A 7,016-nucleotide genomic window follows, 5' to 3' on the forward strand; every position below is an offset into this window, starting at 1 on the left:
ATGCTTCTGTACCCTTTGAAACCTTACCCTTTGAAGTGTATTATCTCCACCTTGCCTTAGGACAAATTGTGTTAATAAAAGCAAGGGTCCTAGACAAGGAGGGAGTCTTCAGTTCCTTTAGCTGAAGGTCCTCTGACCCCCAATGCCTTTCAAAATTATATCTCGTCTCCGGACTCTTTATTAGTCTCTGGATTTATATGTCATCTACGCGCAGCCCCTTTTCCAGATTCCTGAATCCTTCGTGATGCTGGGGCAGAACACCAACAATAAATGACACCCGAAGTGGGACTTCCTGAACCCTGGCAGCTCCAACACCCAAGCCCCAGCAGGGAAGCATGTCCTTCACTCTCAATGTAGTTATATAAATAGCAAGGCCCGCATTTTACATTTTAAGTTGGTCATATTTTTTTTTCCTTCACAGTGGTTGCTTCGGGAAAGTAGCACTGAGTTTCAAAAATATAAGGAGAGAACTTTTTCCTTTTGTTTTTCAGCCTTCTGTAACGTGACTATTTTATGTGGTGTGTGAATTATAATTTCTTTTTTAAATTATTGGTGTGTGTTTATTTTTTTAAAATAATGCTCAATCCTAGAATTCTAGGGAGAATGAGTAAAATACATGCCGAGAAACAGATGGAAAACAAAAATGACAGTCTTTCTGGGAAGTCCTTTGTAACACAAGCCATAAATATCTACAGCCTTTGACCTACCAATTTCCATTGAAGGAATCCATCTTAAAGTGATAATTTTAAATGGAGGGGAAAAAAATCACGCACAAAAGTTCATTGACACATTACAAAAGCAAAAATAGTAAAAATAACTTTAGAGGAAGAGTTCATTTACCATAGACATAGTCATATAAATAGAAAACTATACATTCTTTAACATTACTTTGAGGCATTTCAATCACATAGGAAATGCTTGATATAAGAAATGAAATATAAACTATTTTAAGAGCAAGGGAACTAAGGTTGATGAATCATTCCAGTTTCCAATTGTGTTCCAATTTCTAATACTTTATTTCCTCTCCGGAATATGATGTTTGGCTCTTTCCAATTTAGTTTGAAGGGATTTCCTATCAGAAATCCTGCCCCTCTGATCATGGCTAAAATGATCTCTTGCTCATAGATTTCTGGCATTGACCTTTGTATCTCTAGTTCACTGGTACAGAAAACAAAAACTATAAATGACTTTTAATAGATTCTGTAAGAAGAAAACACCACCACCACCATCCTCAGAAAACCATTTTATAAATCTTCCAATGTGCATGCGTCAAATCTCCAAAGATCATTATTAACTTAACATTACTATATGTTGTATGCCCTACAGAATCACCTTCAGGAAAGTGGTCGAATACAAACTACCACCCAGAACAGAAATTTACTTTGTTATAAGGAAGTGGTCAATTTCGTGTTATTCATTCAAGCAATGTTCTACTTAGAAAATCTAGAAAGAAATATGTTCCATTCTGGCAAAAATTGGGATGAAAGTATGGTATTTTGGGTGGATGAAATACTGAAATTGAAAATTAATTTGTTCTTTAAAATAACAATGTATTTACACCATAGGAAAAATGCAAATTCGGGCAAAGGCTTCAGAGGAACTTGGAATGTGACCTACTCTATATGATTAAAAACAAAACAAAACTCTAAAAGGTGTAATAGCATTAACACACACACACACACACACTTTCTATTCCCTCTTATAGTGAAGCAGATTTTAATTAATTTGTCATTGTAAAGAACCTCACTGTCTCATGGTTGGCTGTTCTCAATCTATAAAAGAATTGTATATTCTCCCCCAAAGCATTTTTATTTAGTTGCTCCAAACAAAATACATATTTTCTATAAAAACAGTGTTATACATTGAGACTGGTTTACAAGTCTGCCCTGCAAAAGACTTTGATTCATATTGCAATGAAAAGACACAATTACTGAAAATAATACTGTTGCATCAGAGACATTATTTCAACTACATTTTGGGCAATTCAAGGAAACTAATATTATTCATTTAATTGCCTTTTGGGGGAAACTACATAGTAAGTTAGCATCAAGAACACTGGAAATATGTCTCCTGTTCTTCCCACCACGCTGCTCAAGCCACAGTCAGGACATTTCCTCTTGTCCTGTCTCAGATTCTCCTGCTGCTGCTGTGAGAGTCTCCACACCATCAACCAGTAAGAACACACACAAATGAGGCTTTGGAACTCAGAACCTTCCTGAACTATTAGCCTCTAGTTGTTCCAGAATATGCATAAGCCAGAACTTTAAACCTACATTTTTGGTTTTGTGCTACGATGTCATGATTAAAGTTTTTTGGGGTTTTTGTTATTGATTTCAGAGAGGAAGGAAGAGGGAGAGAGAGATAAAAACATTAATGATGAGAGAGAATTATTGATCGGCTGCCTCCTGCTCACCCCCTACTGGGGATCAAGCCCACAACCCAGGCTGACCTGGAATGGAACCATGACCTCATCCATGACCTCATGGTTCATAGGTAGATGCTCAACCACTGGCCACTCCGCTGGGCTCAAGTTTGCTTTGTTTGTTTGTTTTGTGTGTGTTTTTAATAAGGGATCCCAATGTCCGGAAAGATTCAACATTTCCCATTCAAGAGGTCAAACACGCGAAAATCTGACTGAGTGATTTATTCGATACGCAAAAATTGGAAAGAAGCAGACTCAAGCAGGAATGTTGTAATGTCAAAATAATTTTCAAAAAATTAAACACAACTGCTAAGCAAATAAGAATTAACATATAGAATGAACACATCAAAGATTTTATCCCATCCATTAATTAATGAATCAGCAAGAGGATAAAGCTAGTTCAAAGGGAACTTGGAAAAATAGAGATTTTATATAGTCAGTCAAAGGAATGCTGAAATTAGTTTCCCTGCTAAATAGATATGAAACCAGTTAATATCTTCTAATGCATTAACCTCTGGGGTTTGGCTTTTTACTGGACAAAAACATCTAAGTTAATGTGTAACCTCAGTGTCCGGTCTCTAATCAAATAGTAAATAGCAAAGTCAAACATGGGTGAATTCTCAGTCATATATAAATAATTATTAGGTGAACACATTAAACAATGACACTAAAGGACAGTAGTCTTCTTCCAGCTATATTTCATGTTTTGGATGATTTTGTAATAGTAATTGTTTGTAAGGTATCCAGAAAAGAATGTACAAAGAGAAGTCATAAGGGATTATATCCTTGGCTCTGTCAGTCCAAAAACTGATTTTATCCACCAGGTGTGTCTTAGAAAATGGTCAGCAAGCAAGATCTCAGAGAGCAGCGGAGGGAGTAGGGATGACCAGTGAAGTGGGGGGGGGGGGGAGGGGGCAGGGTGGGGGGGGCGGTGCAGGGGGGAGGGGTGGCAAAGAAGGAAGGTGAGTGAGTCAACAAACCCAGACAAAAGCAATTCATTTATATCAAAAATGTAGCTCACAAATAGATCAGATACATGCATCCTATGGCTGGAACATTCTTTCCCTCAAGGAAAGCAATAAATTGGGTCAACTTATCATCTCAACATTGCTTGATGAGCAGTGGTGAAACTATAAAAAAACTGGTTTCAAGGCAGTGGAAATTTGTTTGCCCTCCCCATTTTTCCAAATGAAGAAGAAGAAAAAAATCCCCTCCTTTCTCTAAGAGCAGGAAAAATGACTGTGCCACAAAACATTTGGGTTCTTGATTGGGACTTGGGAAGAAGGTGAAGAGTGAAGGCCAAGTATTTTTACCCCTTTGCTAGTAGACAGGCTTTACCGATTGCCAAGGACAACACTGGGAACTTCCGCAGATTCCAAGGCGGGTTCCAAAACTAAGCTTCTGCTTCCTAGTGGCTGTCAGCTCTCAGCCTAGACCAGTGATGGCGAACCTATGACACGCGCGTCACAGGTGACACGCAAACTCATTTTTTTGGTTGCTTTTTCTTTGTTAAAAATGGCATTTAAATATATAAAATAAATATCAAAAATATGTCTTTGTTTTACTATGGTTGCAAATATCAAAAAATTTCTATATGTGACACAGCACCAGTTAAGTTAGGGTTTTTCAAAATGCTGACACGCCGAGCTCAAAAGGTTTGCCATCACTGGCCTAGACAGTGGACTGAACCCAGGGCACACCACCCAAGCCTGTTATTACTGTCTGAAATCCCCCAGGAGCCTTACCTCACACACCCACAAGACTACACAACTCACTCACCTTCCCTCTTTGCCACCCCTACCCCCCACACCCCCTTCACTGGTCATCCCTTCTCCCTCCTCTGCTCTCTGAGATCTTTCCCTTATTTTGGTAGAATGGGGTGGAAAGAGGGAGGGAGAAATGGTGGAGGTTACCTTGGAACTTATTGTACTTGAAACCTATTCCAAGGCCAGAATCCTCTCTTGGATAACATCCCTTCACGTGCTCCTTTGGCTCCATTTGGCCACTGTTAACGCAAGTACATCCCTTCAATAGGTAACTGCTTTCGCAAGTCAAAGGTTCAAGGCATCAGGCCATCTCCAAAACTCCTGGACAACAAAGGGGACATTTCAAGGCAGGGCACTTCTCCTCCCTGCAGAAGGCAGGTGGGAAATGCCCCATTGCATCGCTCTGACTTTTTCTGGGCTCCGTCATCACTAATGCCTCTTCTGATGAACTGCGTCTTTCCCGGTCTGTAACTGGATCAAAGGGTTATTATAGTTACTTTCCTGCTCTTCCTGTGTCTCGTGTGAGAAAGATTCCGACTTTAAGGTGCTCTTGTAAGATGACATATTCCAGTGCATACTTTTAGGTTGGCATGTGACAGACAATATTTTATAAGTTCAAATAATTGCAAAGACTGTAACTCTACCATGGTGTATATTTCACAGGTGCTTTACATATTTTTGACAAAAGTTTGGAGCTCCACAGATAGATTATTCAATTTTCATTCAATTTACGGAGGGAAATCTACTATATAATCTAATTAACCAAGCCAGTCCTCATTGACAAACCAATTCGACCAATCAGATTCACTTTCCATCAGTTTTCAGTCAAAAATCAATCTAATAGCATGCATCAGGAAAACCATCTTATTTGTGAATGTTAACTCTGAAATAAACATAATATGATAGATGAGTGTATAAACAAACGGATGTTCAGATGAAAGGAAGAATGAGAGAGACAGAGAGAAAGAAAGAGAGTGTGTGTGTTAGTTTGATGGAAGGAAAGATAGAAAACTGGTTTGTCTTGCCCTACCCAGTTTGGCTCAGTGAAGAGAGCGTCAGCCTGCAGACTGAAGGGTACCAGCTTTGATTCTGGAAAGGTCACATGCCTGGGTTGCGGGCTGGTTGAGGGTTGGTTTCGGGCTGCGGGCTGCGGGCTGCGGGCTGCGGGCTGCGGGCTGCGGGCTGCGGGCTGTGGGCTGTGGGCTGGTTGAGGGCTGCAGGCTGGACCCTCCGTGGGTGGCATGCAGGAGGCATTGATGTTTCTATCGCTCTCTCCTTCTCCCTTCTCCTCTGAAATCAATAAAAATATTTTTTTAAGAAAAAGAAAACTGGTTTGCCTTGAGTTTGTTTTCTGAATGAGATGAGATGCAGTCACTTAGAATATTTCTTCCTGAATCTCTCCTGGCTGTCCAAGAAATCCTCCCTTAGCAGCTGCGAATTCCGGACGAGGCTCCTTGGAAACCCTGGAGTCAGCCTGGCCTAGGAAGGCACACTCTGTCATTTTCACATCTTCTTGGTTACACCCTCTTCACTGTAGAAGGGGGTCACACAGGGGAAAATACATCTCCGCGGCTGTCTGCCACACTCACATCATGGTTGTTCAATAAGCGTTCAGAACAAATGAATTGTGTTTTAATTTTATAATTTAACTCTTATTTATAATTAAACATCTGCCTTATTGCTAAATGTTTGGGGAAAGAATCTCTCACCTGCCCACCCTCACCTGCAATAGTCTGCAAGGTGTATCTTATTTCATTTCTCAAGTAAAACATAAAAAAAAAAAAATCAATCCTGGAATGTGGTGATGTTTTTGTACACTTTGAGGTACTTATAGAAGGACAGCTGAGCAAAATATTTTAAATTAGCAGCATTTCAGAAAACTGGGCATTGTGACTGTACAGCCTGGAAGGTAAATGTTATCCCTGCGTTTATGGTTTAGGAAGCGGAAGCCCATGAGGGTTAAATAACTTGCTCCAGAGTTCATACTAACCAGAGGGGGGAGTCTAACTCCCTTGCTCTTCCTTTTCTCCATCTCTCAGTTTCATATAATGTTCTCTTTGTCATCCATAAGTGATTTAGTTTTAGAAAGAGGTGGGTGGGGGACCCATAGGGCCTGGCAAGTCTACTGACAATGTTTTATTTCTTGAGCTGGGTGGCAAGCACAAGGGTGTGTGTGTGTGTGTGTGTGTGTGTGTGTGTGTGTACTTCTTTTTATGTCTTAAATATTTCAAAATATGTTTTTAAGAAAGGGGGGGCAGATGGAGTCTGAGAACCAGTGACAGGTTCCTATCTTAAAAACATAAGCATTTGCTATGAACACTGGCAACTAGAAAGCAGGAAATACAGTATTGTTAGCACATATTATATCACAGACCAGCGCTTTTCGACCGTTTTCACCTCACAGCACACATAAACTAATTACTAATATTCTACGGCAAACCAAAAAAAAACAGATTACATTTTTTGCCCATCTGACAAAAAAAAAAGGTGTAATTTTGATTCATTCACACCGGATGTCTATGTCGTGTTGGCTGTTGTCATTTTTTTTATTTGACAATCTAAGGGAAAAAGAGGTCAGTGCCCCAGGCTAAATAGTCAGGTATCGCATGTTTTAAAAATTCTTGCGGCACACTGGTTGAAAATTGCTTACCTAGATGGTTATACATAGTGTATTTACATTACTAGCTAGTTAATCTCACCTTTCCAACAAACCTGTGAGGTAGGTACTATTATCATCCTCATTTTAATATGAAATTTAAAAAATTGAAGTAGATTATAATTGATAAAGGGGGGAACGCTAGATTTAAATGAAGTACTCTGGTTTTAGA

This window comes from Myotis myotis, unplaced genomic scaffold, assembly GCF_014108235.1.
Source record: "Myotis myotis isolate mMyoMyo1 unplaced genomic scaffold, mMyoMyo1.p scaffold_m19_p_10, whole genome shotgun sequence".
NCBI lineage: Eukaryota > Metazoa > Chordata > Mammalia > Chiroptera > Vespertilionidae > Myotis > Myotis myotis.